Below are 13,336 nucleotides of genomic sequence, written 5' to 3'. Positions count from 1 at the left end.
CCTCTTCAGCAACCTGCAGTGCATAACCCACCATGTCCTCAAAACCATACCTCGTAGGTGGCCGAACTCCAACCCTCCTTGGCCGATCTTGAGCTATACTCCGATGGATATCTGATGGCATAGATTCTGGAATATCTGTTTCTGTCTGTGGCTCTTGATCCTCCTCTTCAGGTTCTTTCAAATCGCTCTCGTTCTGAATGACTTGAAACTCCACCTGTTTATCAAGACTCCCAGTTTCTGACGTAGTTGTAGGCTTCACAATGGTTCTAAGCAGAGAACTTTCATCAAAGACAACGTTCCTGCTCATAATAACCCTCTTTTCTGCTGGAGACCAGATTCTGAAACCTTTCACTCCATCTCCGTAGCCCACAAATACTCCCTTTTTAGCTCTTGGTTCTAACTTACCTTCACTGACGTGATAGTAAGCCGTACAACCAAAAGCTTTCAGATTTGAATAATCAGCAACTTTTCCTGACCACATCTCCATAGGTGTTTTGCACTGTATGCCTGTATGTGGTCCGCGGTTAATCAAGTAGCAAGCTGTACTAACCGCTTCTGCCCAGAATCTTCTATCTAGCCCAGCATTAGAGAGCATGCACCTTGCTCTCTCCAGAAGTGTTTGATTCATCCGCTCAGCTACACCGTTCTGCTGTGGTGTATTTCTGACTGTACGATGTCGAGCAATCCCTTCATCCTTACAGAATTGATCAAATTCAGACCAGCAGAATTCCAGCCCATTATCAGTTCGCAACCTCTTGATCTTCTTCCCTGTTTGATTTTCCATCAAAATTTTCCACTCCTTGAACTTCTGGAAAGCTTCACTTTTATGCTTCATCATGTACACCCAAGTCATCCTTGAGTAGTCATCAATCATGGACACAAAAAATCTGCAGCCTCCCAAAGACTCAACACGGCATGGACCCCAGCAATCAGAATGGATATAATCAAGAGTGCCTTTTGTTCTGTGAATGGCTTTTGGAAACTTGTTGCGATGTAGTTTTCCAAAGACACAATGTTCACAAAACTCTAGGCTTTTAACCTTATGACCAGCAAGAAGATCCTCCTTTGACAGAATTTGCATCCCTCTTTCACCCATATGACCAAGTCTCATGTGCCATAACTTAGTCATATCCTCCTGGTGAACTTCTGACGATGCAACATGGGCTGAACCTGTAACCGTGGAACCTTGTAGAAAATACAAAGTACCACGCATGACACCTTTCAGAATCAGATTTGAACCCTTCCAGACCCGCAAGACTCCATCTTTTCCCGACCAGCTGAATCCCTTGCTGTCCAAAGAACTGAGAGATATCAGATTTTTCGTCATCAATGGAACGTGCCTGACCTCGTTCAATGTGCAGAAGCTACCGTCATGTGTCCTTATCTTGATCGAGCCTGTCCCAACCACCTTGCAGACAGAACTGTTGGCCATCGAGATGCTGCCTCCGTCTATCTGCTCATAAGTCGTGAACCACTCTCTCCTAGGACAGATGTGATAGGATGCCCCAGAATCGAGAACCCACACATCTGAATGATGAGTGTGCTCATCCGCAACTAGGGCAATGTCTTCTTCAGAATTGGTGTCTTCTTCAGCAACAGCAGCAGAAACTGATTGTTTTTCCGATTGCTTCTTCTTCTTCGGACAATCAAATTTCCAATGTCCCTTCTCCTTGCAGTAATTACAAACATCATCTGGCTTTGCACCCTTCGACATCGGCTTATTTTTCTTTCCGCCGTTTTTCCTTCCCTTTCCGCTACTGGTGAACAGACCGGAAGGCTGTATGTCCGTACTTGTGCCGTTAGCCTTATGCCGTAATTCCCTGCTATGAAGGGCCGATCTGACTTCTTCCAGCGACACAGTATCTTTCCCAACAATGAACGATTGAACAAAATTCTCAAACGACATTGGGAGAGATACTAACAGAATTAGGGCAGCATCTTCATCCTCGATCTTCACATCGATATTACGCAATTCTAATAACAAAGTATTCAATTGCTCTAAATGTTCCCTGAGTTGTGTACCTTCAGCCATTCGTAGACCGAATAGACGTTGTTTCAGAAGCAGCTTGTTGGTTAGAGATTTTGTCATGTACAAACTCTCCAGCTTCAACCACAGACCAGCAGCAGTCTCTTCATCCGAGACTTCCGTGATGACGTCATCCGCGAGACACAGCATGATCGTCGAATGCGCCTTTTCCTCCAGAATCGCCATCTCAGGAGTAACGACGGCGTTCTTGTCTTTCGACAACGGCGCCCAGAAACCTTGCTGTTTCAACAAAGCCCGCATCTTGATCTGCCATAAACTGAAACTGTTCCTCCCTGTGAATTTGTCGATTTTCACGTTCAAAGCAGACATCTCGAATTCTTCAAGAACACCGATTAACCGAGAGGATCTGATACCAATTCTTTATGCGGAATTTGAGATAATACGAGAAAATATAAACGCAAAAAACAAGACAACAGATTTACGTGGTTCACCAATAAATTGTCTACGTCCACGGGGAAGAGGGAGAGCAGTTTTATTATGGAGAGGCAAGAACAGAATTACAGAATAGGGTTTGCCATAGCGTCTATATATAGTGCTAAGCTACGCCCTAACAGGCTTGGGCCCAACATACGGAATTGACACATAATTAAGGGCCCAATACAACAACATTGTATACCGTCGGCCCGGGGGCGTCTCAGCGAGACCCCCGTCCTTTCTGTTTGTAACGGGTCCGATTCAAGGCATTCAACAAATCTCCACCTATAACTTTGTAAAATATGTAAAAAAACAACTGTACAGTTCCATTTATCTTCATAGGTAGATTGGTCTTCCAGACTCTTCCATGGCCATCTAACAGGTACTTGACTTTTTGAGCATAGTTGTCTATAACATTAAAAAATGTGATAATTCCGTCAACTAAGCCATCAAGAACTTAGTTTTCTGTGGTTTTCTACAACCATCATAATTCCAGGTTATATTTTTTTTGTTTCTTCACTTTTGGGCATCACAATACTCATCGAACATATTTTTACTCTCTTCTATGTTTCTGTATATTCCCAGGCTTAACTTTTTATTCTTCTTGAATCTAGAGATGTAATAACCTTTCTTGGTTCTACAAGAACTTAGGAGATTGAAGCTTTTAAAATGTCATTTCAAAACAAGAAAAGATTGAAGTTGTTGTTATGGAAGAAGGAAATTCTCTTGTAAAGAGATGGGAGGAACTTCATATTGATATGATTCGACCTTTTTAAATTAATCTCTGTAATTCCTCAAGTTTGTCCTGTTTGGCAACACTGGACTTGTCAGTAGTGCTATTAAATTTTAATTAGAGTTTCAATACTTTCGTATATCTATGTTGACAGTCCATCTCGTGAAAAATTGACCCGCATCCTAAATATTTTTTTGAACCTTAATCGTGGAAACATACTGACATTGATATTCCATTACAATTTGAATGTTGACAACAATCAGTTGAATTATACTGCCAAGAGGTATTTCCCTTATATTTTTTAATCCTTCTATAGTATTGTACCTTAAATCAAGAAATAGCTTATTAAATCTCCTCTTTTCAGGTGTCCACAACTTAAACACCTTACTATGCCTGCTTGTGAAAAACTAGAAAATCAAGCGATATGTAGTGCTTTTTATGAGTGAAAAGATCTTGAACACTGAAGATGCGTAGTCTAGAAGAACCTGCATATATTATTGAGAAAATTGGTAGGAGTTGCAAGAAAATTTCCGAGCTCAAGATTATGACTCCCTGCGATATACTACTTGCATCTTCACTGGTCTCACTTCTTCCAAACATGAAAGTGTTGAGTGTGAGGTGTATGAAGTTATCTAAACCTTCTTTAGTTATTGTTGGTATATGCATTGTTTTGACAAATGAACGAAATACATGGAACATGTTGGCAAAGTCATCTGAAGAGAAACTATTTCAAGAAGGACTTCTATTTTATGAAAGTGTTTCATTGCAAAAAGAAATCTAAATGGAATCAAGTGGTTAAGAGAATGAGTAGTTACTGAAGTAGTAGAAGACTTCAGGAAGCAAGATCATAAATAGAAGAAGAGGATTCCAGAATAATCAGGCAATTACATAGCAAAACAATTGAGAGATTGATTTTTGATGTGCTGCTGATCAAAGATATAGAAGAAAAAAAATCTAGAAAAATATCTTAGTATTTATGACTTTTATTATTTCTAGATCAGTGATTTTTAAACTGAATTTAGGATCTTAGTCTTCAAGTTGAGTGCAACTCGAAGACACTGGGAGCACATACCTTGGAGGTGTGTGGTTGAATTGAGATTAAGTAGTTGATCTTTAGTTTGGATAAACTCTTGTGATCAATTTTGTTTATTGAGGTTGGGGTGATTATGTGAAACTTGAGTGGCCTCTTTTGCCTCCACATACATCCGCCCTCAGAATCTCTAGAAAATTTTCCTCCAAGCCTCATCTGACTCATCATTGTGGTGTTACTTAGAATGAGATGTCTCCATTGCACAAGTTGTACTTTAATGTGGTCCACAAGATCATTCTTCCAAGTAAACAATGTTTGTACGATGGCTCCTATCTTTGAGGCATTTCACGTGCCTGTTCAGGTGTGGTTTGCTCAAACAGTTAAGGATGTGCTGGGTAATGTGAACTATATGGTTCTACCAGTTTCTATTAGGAATCCTGATAATCCTTTTCTGCGATTAAAAAATCAGCTTGCTGACAAAGAGGATCAACTTCTTTCTATGGAAGATGCCCATTGGCTGGAGAAAGTGACTTCGGAAGCACATATAGTGGAGCTGCAAAATGAACTTGCTAGAGAGAGGGCTGCTCATATTGCCGTTGTCTAACACTTATTCAATTCATCGTTGTTCCCTCCCAAAATCATCGCTGTCTAACACTTATTTAGTTCATCTTTGTTCCCTCCCAAAATCAGTCTTTTGTTCTCTTCTTTCCACCCAAACTATCTGCTGGACTATGTTATTTTGTGCATCTTGCGTGTGGCACTTTATTTCTTTAAGAAATTTAATGCTTTTGGTGTGTACTCTATGTGTGTTCAATTGCTATATACTCTTATTAAGATTTTTGTGGCTCTGTCTATGATTAAGTATGTTGCTACTTCGGTTCCAATCTTGATAACAATCTGTTGATGCAGATTAGATTTTATATCATTCTCCTTATATACTTTGTATATTACCATGAAACCGTTTTTGAGGATGCCAAATGGGGGGAAAGGAATGAGAGTGCACTATTTATAACCCAATAGCTAATTTGTTTTTCCATAAGTTCCATGTTTAAGTGTTACAGGTTAAAATAGAAAGCTAACACGAAAGGGAGTTGCCATAAGTTTGTCATCATAAAAAAGGGATAATTTGTTGGGATAAGCATTGTTTTGATAAATGACGAAATACATGGAACACGTTGGCAAAGTCATCGGAAGAGAAATTGTTTCAAGAAGGAGTTTTATTATATGAAAGAGTTTCATTGCAAGAAGAACTCTAAATGGAATAAAGTGGTTAAATGAACGAGGAGTCACTGAAGGAGTAGAAAACATAAGGAAACAAGAGCATAAATAAAAGAAGAGGTGTTCAGAATAATCACGCACTTACAGAGAAAAACAATTGAGAGATAATTTTCGAAGTGCCTCTACTCAAAGAATATAGAAGAACAAATCTAGGAAGATTTCTTAGTATTTGTAATTTTCATTATTTCTATATCAGTGATTTTTAAACTAAATTTAGAATCTTAGTCTTCAAGTTGAGGGCAACTCGAAGACACTAGGAACACATACCTTGGAGGTGTGTGGTAGAATTGAGATTAAGTAGTTGTTCTTTAGTTTAAATAAACGCTTGTAATCTCTTTTGTTTGTTGAGGCTCGTAGTCATTTAGTGATGTTGGGATAAATCCTATTGAGGAACAAGTCTTGTTTTTTTACACCTTTTGAGCTGGGTGTTCCATGTAAAATATTGTGTTCTTACTTTGCTGCCTTTATAACTTCTCTGAAATACGTTAGGCAACTTTGTTCACTTAAGTAGTTTCATATAAAAGTAAGATACTGAGATTCTGCAGGACCAGTTATTCTTTTGAAGGGGTTAAAAATGTTGAAAGTTCTCAAAATATCGCATTGCATAATTACTGAATACTTTCCAACGTCTGCTCCAGTGAAAACTTTGACCGATCTTGATGAATCCCTTCTAGAAAAAGCGTCTAGGTTAGACAAATTCGTAACGTACATGTGTGACTCATGCATCAACTGTTAGCGCACTCAAAATGATGAAGGGTTCTTGACGTCGTATAAGTATGCAGACCTATGGAAAGTGGACGACGGGTAGTCTCTTGCAATTTGAAAACTTTAAAAATATTTTGCTTCATTAGTTAATAAAGACAATTAAACCTTGATTTTATGTATTTGTTATCTATTTATGTATGTATGTATTGGCAAGTGTCGTTGACGAGCATTTAGGAGTAATAATAATTCTTTTAAAAAACACATTTGAGAAAAAAACACTTTGTAAAATAAGATAGATTTTAGAAATTATACCAAATATATTATTATTATTTTACTATATAGTTTTGCGAGTTCTGTACCTAAACTCCTAGGAGAAAAATGACATGTTATGTGAACATCACACTTAAAAAGATCTTTTAAAGACTTTCAAGCGACATTATATGTGAATTGCTTATCTTTTCCTTTTGAGTGAGGGATAATGCCCAAGTACCCCCTCAACCTATGCCCGATATCTCAGAGACACACTTATGCTATACTAAGGTCCTATTACCCCCCTGAACTTATTTTATTAATAATTTTTTACCCCTTTTCGACCTACGTGGCACTATCTTGTGGGCCCAACGAAGGTTGACTTTTTTTTTCAAACTAGTGCCACGTAGGCTAAAAAGGGGTAGAAAATTACTTATAAAATAAGTTCAGGGGGTTAATAGGACCTTAGTATAGTATAAGTGTGTCTCTGGGATTTCGGGCATAGGTTGAGGGGGTACTTGTGCATTATCCCTTTGAGGGAATTAGGTTAAATCTAATATCAAACCCAGATGGTAAAATGTTAACCAAACCCTATGAACAATCAGGAATACATTGGGTAAGGTGGACTTGTTTTAATATTTTTTTATTTTTTCCTCTCACGCGTTTCAAATCAAATTGTTTCAATATTTTAGTATACATTCAACTGGGGGTTTTCAATTTAGTGAGGATTATGGTCCATGAGGTGGTAAAAGTATTAAATAATTCAAATATAAATATGTAGTATCCTATATCATATTTTTATATAAAAGAGAATCCTAAACCCACCTATATAGCTTCACCACAAACAAGTATTCCCTTTTTATTTATTTATTTTGAAAACTAGCCTTTCCCTTAAATGAAAAGTTGTAACTTTTATAAAAGGCTGTGACCTTTCAGAAGGGTTGTAACTTTTCAAAAGAGTTGTTGCAGTAATTATAGGATACACTAAAGATTTATTCACACTACCCTTTGTTCTCTATAAATAGATGAATTTCCTCTTGTTTTTATATGATTTTTTTGTTCTTCTGAATAATTAAATATTTTGTACTATGTTCTTGTTGAATGATTCAATGACACCAGTATTCGAAGGTAGGTCCCAAGAGTACATGCTAGACGAAATAACGGTGTCTCCATACGGGGGATTGTCGTTGTTTTTAGATCAATACACTTTTGAAGAATTGTTCGATACAATAAAAACTACCCTTATATATTTCTAATTTCTACATCATCTTCATTCCTTCACATACAAGGATGAGATTTTCTATTCTTTATAAAATCCTTTCAGAGTTAATACATTTGTATGCCCATATTTTTTGGGTTTTATGTTGTTGTCATCTATTTTCTCTAAATTTTATGTGTGGATTTTATGATTACTTTAAGGATTGAAAGTTCATTTTATGAGTATTTTAAGAATTGAAAGTTCATTGAAGTGTTAGTCAATTTTTTGAGATATGTTATTTCAGAACATGATGATCATTGGATATATCATAGTTTACTCCCTCTAATATAAGATTTTCAATTTTTTGATGTATGTTATTTCATAACATAAAATTTTTTCTGGTTCGAATGATTTGTTATCATTATTGGATATCTCATAATTTACTCTCTTTAGACTATGTCTTTTCTCGTTGTTTTGTGTCTCCTAAAAATTGTATTCATTATTTTCCGTTTGGTACGAATATGATCTAACTTTGATAAATTTTTATCCCTTTTAATGTTTTTCATTTTTTCCTTCTAATTCGGCTCTTCTAAATATTTGTGGTGTGAGTTATGACTATTTTTGGCAAGCTTAATTTGAAGAATACAATGCTCTGATTAAAGTAATATCATAAGCTACAAAAGATATGTCTATTAACATAGATTTGTTGTCTTTCATGTCCCAAGTCATTGTTGAGCGTTGATTTATCTAGGTTATACTCATTTTTAGTGTTTTAATGTTCAAGAATATTTCTTTAACATGAGTTTACGATCCAACATTTTGATCTACTTATACTTTAATAATGCAACAATTATACATACATATTTGACAAAGTCGTAAAGTTGCATTAATGAAGCATTTAGAAGGCTTTCACAGCAGCAGTTTAATGAAAAATGAATTTTCATAAGGGATGACAATATTATTTTGACGTTATTTTAGATTATTTTTCTCCCTCTATACAGTTTGCAGAGTAACATAATAAAAATAACGAAAAGTGGTGAGTGTTTAACCTCAGTCAGCTGGATTATCTCTAAAAAAATGATTTTTGTTGTTGTGCTGTACATTTTTAACGGTCTTAACTTATTTATAACTAATATTGATTATTGAAAACTTTCACATAATTACTTTAAATAAGAAGTTATTCTAACAATAAAATTATCAGATTCTACTCTTTCATGTAAAAAAATAGAAAAAAATGATGTTTAATCGCTACATAAAAATGTTACCAAGTTTTAACACAACAGTTATATCATCAAACAAATATTATATTAAACTATGTTAAAGATAAAAATGATTACACATGAAAATATTTTTAATCATTGATTATATATTTAAAATTCTTGAGATATATGATAATGCCAAATCATTTAATTTTTGTTGAAATGTATCTAAAATCAACTAATTTTTTTATAACTATCGATTATTGGAAAGGTTATTCAAAAGATTAGAAAAATTAATAATGCCCACACAAAGCGCGGGTAAATGACTTAGTGATATTAATAAGTTACATTTTTAAATATATATTTGGTCTATTTACCATGTTATTGTAACACTCGAGAAGTCTAAAATCCTTATAAGATCTAGAAAGTTCATAAACTAAGTCTGCAAGAATCTTTGAGATCTATGAGCAGCATCTACGTGTTGTAGATGGAAGCACAGACCATAGATAGGGCTCGAAGCAGGATGATTAGTTGGAGTTTTAATGAGGCAACTTTATGGATTATAAAACCCTTTGTGGATCATAGATGATCTCGTAGATCATGTCCTAAAACTCGGTATTTGATCTTACTTTTTTGGACACTATCTAAAGTATGTAAATGGAATCAAAGACCATAGATAAGTCTAATAGATCAAATTTCAGAGTCTGATAAATTGATCTAATTTCCACGGGAGATATCTACGGGCCATAAATTAATCCTTATACTGCAATTGATTTCGTTAAAGCTTCCGATAGCTATTTTTCCTATGATCATATTGGTCTTTTTTACTCTTTTTATTTCAATGCTATATTGTTTTTTTCCTATTCTAAGGGGGATTAAAGAAAAGTTAATCGACTAAACGTCTCACACCTAAAAAGTTTCATTCTCTAATCATCTCTGTCGTACCCACTATAATTTCCCGCATTATTACTCGTAACCAACTAAGGGATATTATTAACTATTTCTCATACTAAAACCTAATTCTACTCTTCCTCCTCTAACCTTTGATGGAATATCACACCATCATTATCATGATAATAACATTAAACTTCTCCTTTTAAAATCACTCTACTATTAAAAGGACCTCTGAAAAGAATTCTCCCATGCTGTTTTGAACTCATTATGATCTTATATATCAACACTTGACTTGATTTCTAATATTATTATTTCCCCTTAAATACAAAATTGACACATGAAAGATATGGACCTATTTAATCATCTTTGAATTGGTTTATATCCCCCTTTACTCTAAAACTCGGTAAAATTTTATCTCATGACTACCAAACTGTCCATTAGAATGTATTAATATCTCTTTCTAAAATGCTTCTCTTCAACTCAATTGTGACCTCGTCTTGCTACATACCATCTCACCCTTACTGCTCTACCTTCATGTCTTTCCTATATGGGTCATAATAGCACATTTTCATTGCAAGGTACCACTTTGATCTCCTCACCTATTTCAGGTTAGACCCACTAGATCAAATCTCAAAACTAACACCATCACCCACATATTTAAATCTTCTGATCACGATACTTATCTCAAATTCAAGCTTAGTGTCTAGTACTAAACACAATTATCAATATGATTGCTCACACCTTATATTACTTGCGACAACCAAAAACGTCTAGAAACACACACCAACTATGATTTCATGACAATTAGTAAATCTTTATCTCTCCGTCTACCTACCTACAACTTACTTTCACCTTCCATTTCACAACTTAAGTACTATTTACTCACTTACTAGGTATTACCTCTCAAATAGTTATATCACCTTGAGAAAACCATGGGATCCCCTTTAAAAATTCATAAGCCTAGCTTGGGTATAAGATGTCACACCTTAGAATAGGGGGAGTAACTGACACTAGATACCTTATTAGAACAAGTTAGCCACTAAAACATAGTAGCTAACCAACTGTGATACAAAAATATTGAGCAACATAACCACTAAAATTTGAATCCTATACCCTGAAAGTTATGACCTGAATGAGCATACACCGTACAAACAATGGTAGACAAGCCAAAAAAATTTACTATCTAGCCAACAAGGCCCCCCACCCCACAAATATATATATATATATATATATATATATATATATACACACACACACACACACACACACACACACACACACACAAAGACTATTGGCTGGAACTTGAAACATGCAGAAAGAAAACCCAGAATATGTATATCCCACCTTCTTTAAAATCCTGCACACAAGCACGTAACATATCATCAACCGTCTAAGTAGTACGTTCTTCCAGTCCACCAGTTTGTGGATGAAAAGCGGTGCTAAGATTTATTTGAGCGCCTAGGACCTTGTAAACGATTTCCAAAAATGTGTTGTAATTTTAGATCCTTGGTTGAGATAATGGATAATGGAACTCCATGAAGGCGAAAATCTTTTTATTGTAAAGCCTAGCATAATCTTCAGCTTTTTATGTTGTCCTAACTAACAATAAAGTGCCCAAATGGAATCAAACCTTGGTGGAGTGCGATGAAAACTAGTGATGAAGTCCACACATATCATATCCCATTTCCATAACGGAAGCTCAATATATTGGGATAGGTCTTCAGGCCTCTGATGCTCTCCTTTAACTTGTTGGTAATTGGGACATTCAGCTACCATATCAGCAATATTTTTTTCATGCCATTCCACCAATAATCTGTCAAAGGTCCTGATATATCTTGGTTGCGCAAGAGTGAGATGCGTAACTAGAATAATGGGCCTCTAAAAGAATATTTGTATGGAGCTCTCCAATAGCCGGTAAACATAAGCAACCCTGATATCTAAGGACTCCATTTCCAATAAGCTCAAATAAGTGGTGTTGCTGTTGTGGGAATTTTATCCCTGAATTTCCTGAGCTCGAGATCTTTATGTTGCTTCCTTTTCACATCAGTCATAACAGAATATTCTACCATATTCTTAATGAAAACACCCTAGTCTCAGGCATCTACCAAACATACGTGTAAATTAACTAGATGGAATAGGTTTTTTGTAATTCCATCCTTATCAGCTTTGACGTGACTTCGAATACTCGTGGACTTCCGGCTGACCCCATCAGCTTCACGTGACTCAGAATACCCATGGACTTCAGGATGACCCCATCAGCAACATCATTAGCTTTATGAGGATGATATAAAATGTCAACATCGCAGTCATTTAATAATTCTATCCATATCCTTTGTCGTAGGTTCAGTTCCTTCTGCTTAAGTATTTCTCGTAGGCTCAAATCCTTCTGCTTAAGTAAGCGGTGAATGCTCTGGTGATAGGTGAAAATATCTATATTGACCCCGTATAGATAATGCTGCCAAATTTTTAGGGCAAACAAAACTCCAGCCAACTCAATATTGTGCTTAGGATAATTGTGCTCGTTCTTCCTCAACTGTTTAGAGACGTATGCAATAGCCTTACCATGATGCATAAGAATACAACCTACACCAATTCTTGAGGCATCACCATAAACAACATAGCCCTCACTACCATCAGGAATAGTTAGGATAGGGGTAGTGGTAAGAGTTTTTTAGTTCTTGAAAGTTCCATTCTCATGCCTCAGTCCACTGAAACATAGTTGCCTTATGTGTCAATTGTTTTATCTGTGCAGAAATAGAAGAAAATCTCTTCATAAACCTTCAATAATACTATGCCAGGCCTAGAATGTTTCAAACCTCCGTTTGATTCGAAGTCCTCGACGATGTCATCACCCCTTTAGTATTTTTCCATTGAAATTAACACCCTCACTTTTAATAACATGACTAAGAAAAGCAAATGAAGTAAATCAATAATCACATTTAGAGAATTTAGGATATAACATGCAATCATTGAGAGTCTGCATGACAATTCACAAATGGTGTGCATGCTCAGCTTCCAACTGAATATATAATAATATCATCAATAAATACAATTGTAAATTCATCCATGAATGGTTTGAAGATCCAAAACATAAGATCAATAAAAGCTTCAGGGGCATTTTTTACCCGAAAGACATAACAAGGAATACAAAATGGACATACCTCGTCCTAAATGTTGTTTTTGGAATATCAATTTCCCTCACTCGCAGATAATGGTAACTCGATGAAAAGTTAATATTGTAAAAGTAATTGGAACCTTGTAACATATAAAATTAGTCATCAACCCGTGGAAGAAGATATGTATTCTTTATAGTGACTTTACTGAGTTGTCTATAGTCAATACACATTCGTAAGGATCCATATTTCTTTCAAACGAAGAGAACTAGGGCATCCCATCGGGAATTACTTGTTTGATAAAGGCTTTATCGAGCAAGTTTTTTAGTTATTCCTTCAATTCTCTCAATTCTGTAGATGTAATTCTACATGGAGGAATTCATGTAAGAGGTGTATCAGGAAGAATGTGTAAGAGAAATCAATTTCCTTTTTATGATATTTCCTAGAATATCATCAGGGAATACCATTGAAAATTC

The 13,336-nt window shown here is 35.6% G+C and overlaps 1 pseudogene; it reads left to right on the top strand.

Annotated features, from left to right (window-relative positions):
* Nucleotides 1-3,129: 3,129 nt before the first annotated feature.
* On the top strand, nt 3,130-6,325 carry LOC107019971 (annotated as a pseudogene).
* Nucleotides 6,326-13,336: the final 7,011 nt, after the last annotated feature.

This window comes from Solanum pennellii, chromosome 1 (assembly GCF_001406875.1).
Source record: "Solanum pennellii chromosome 1, SPENNV200".
Classification (NCBI taxonomy): Eukaryota; Viridiplantae; Streptophyta; class Magnoliopsida; order Solanales; family Solanaceae; genus Solanum; species Solanum pennellii.
The sequence above is the reverse complement of the archived record's forward strand: the minus strand, read 5'-3'. Positions and strand labels throughout refer to the sequence as shown.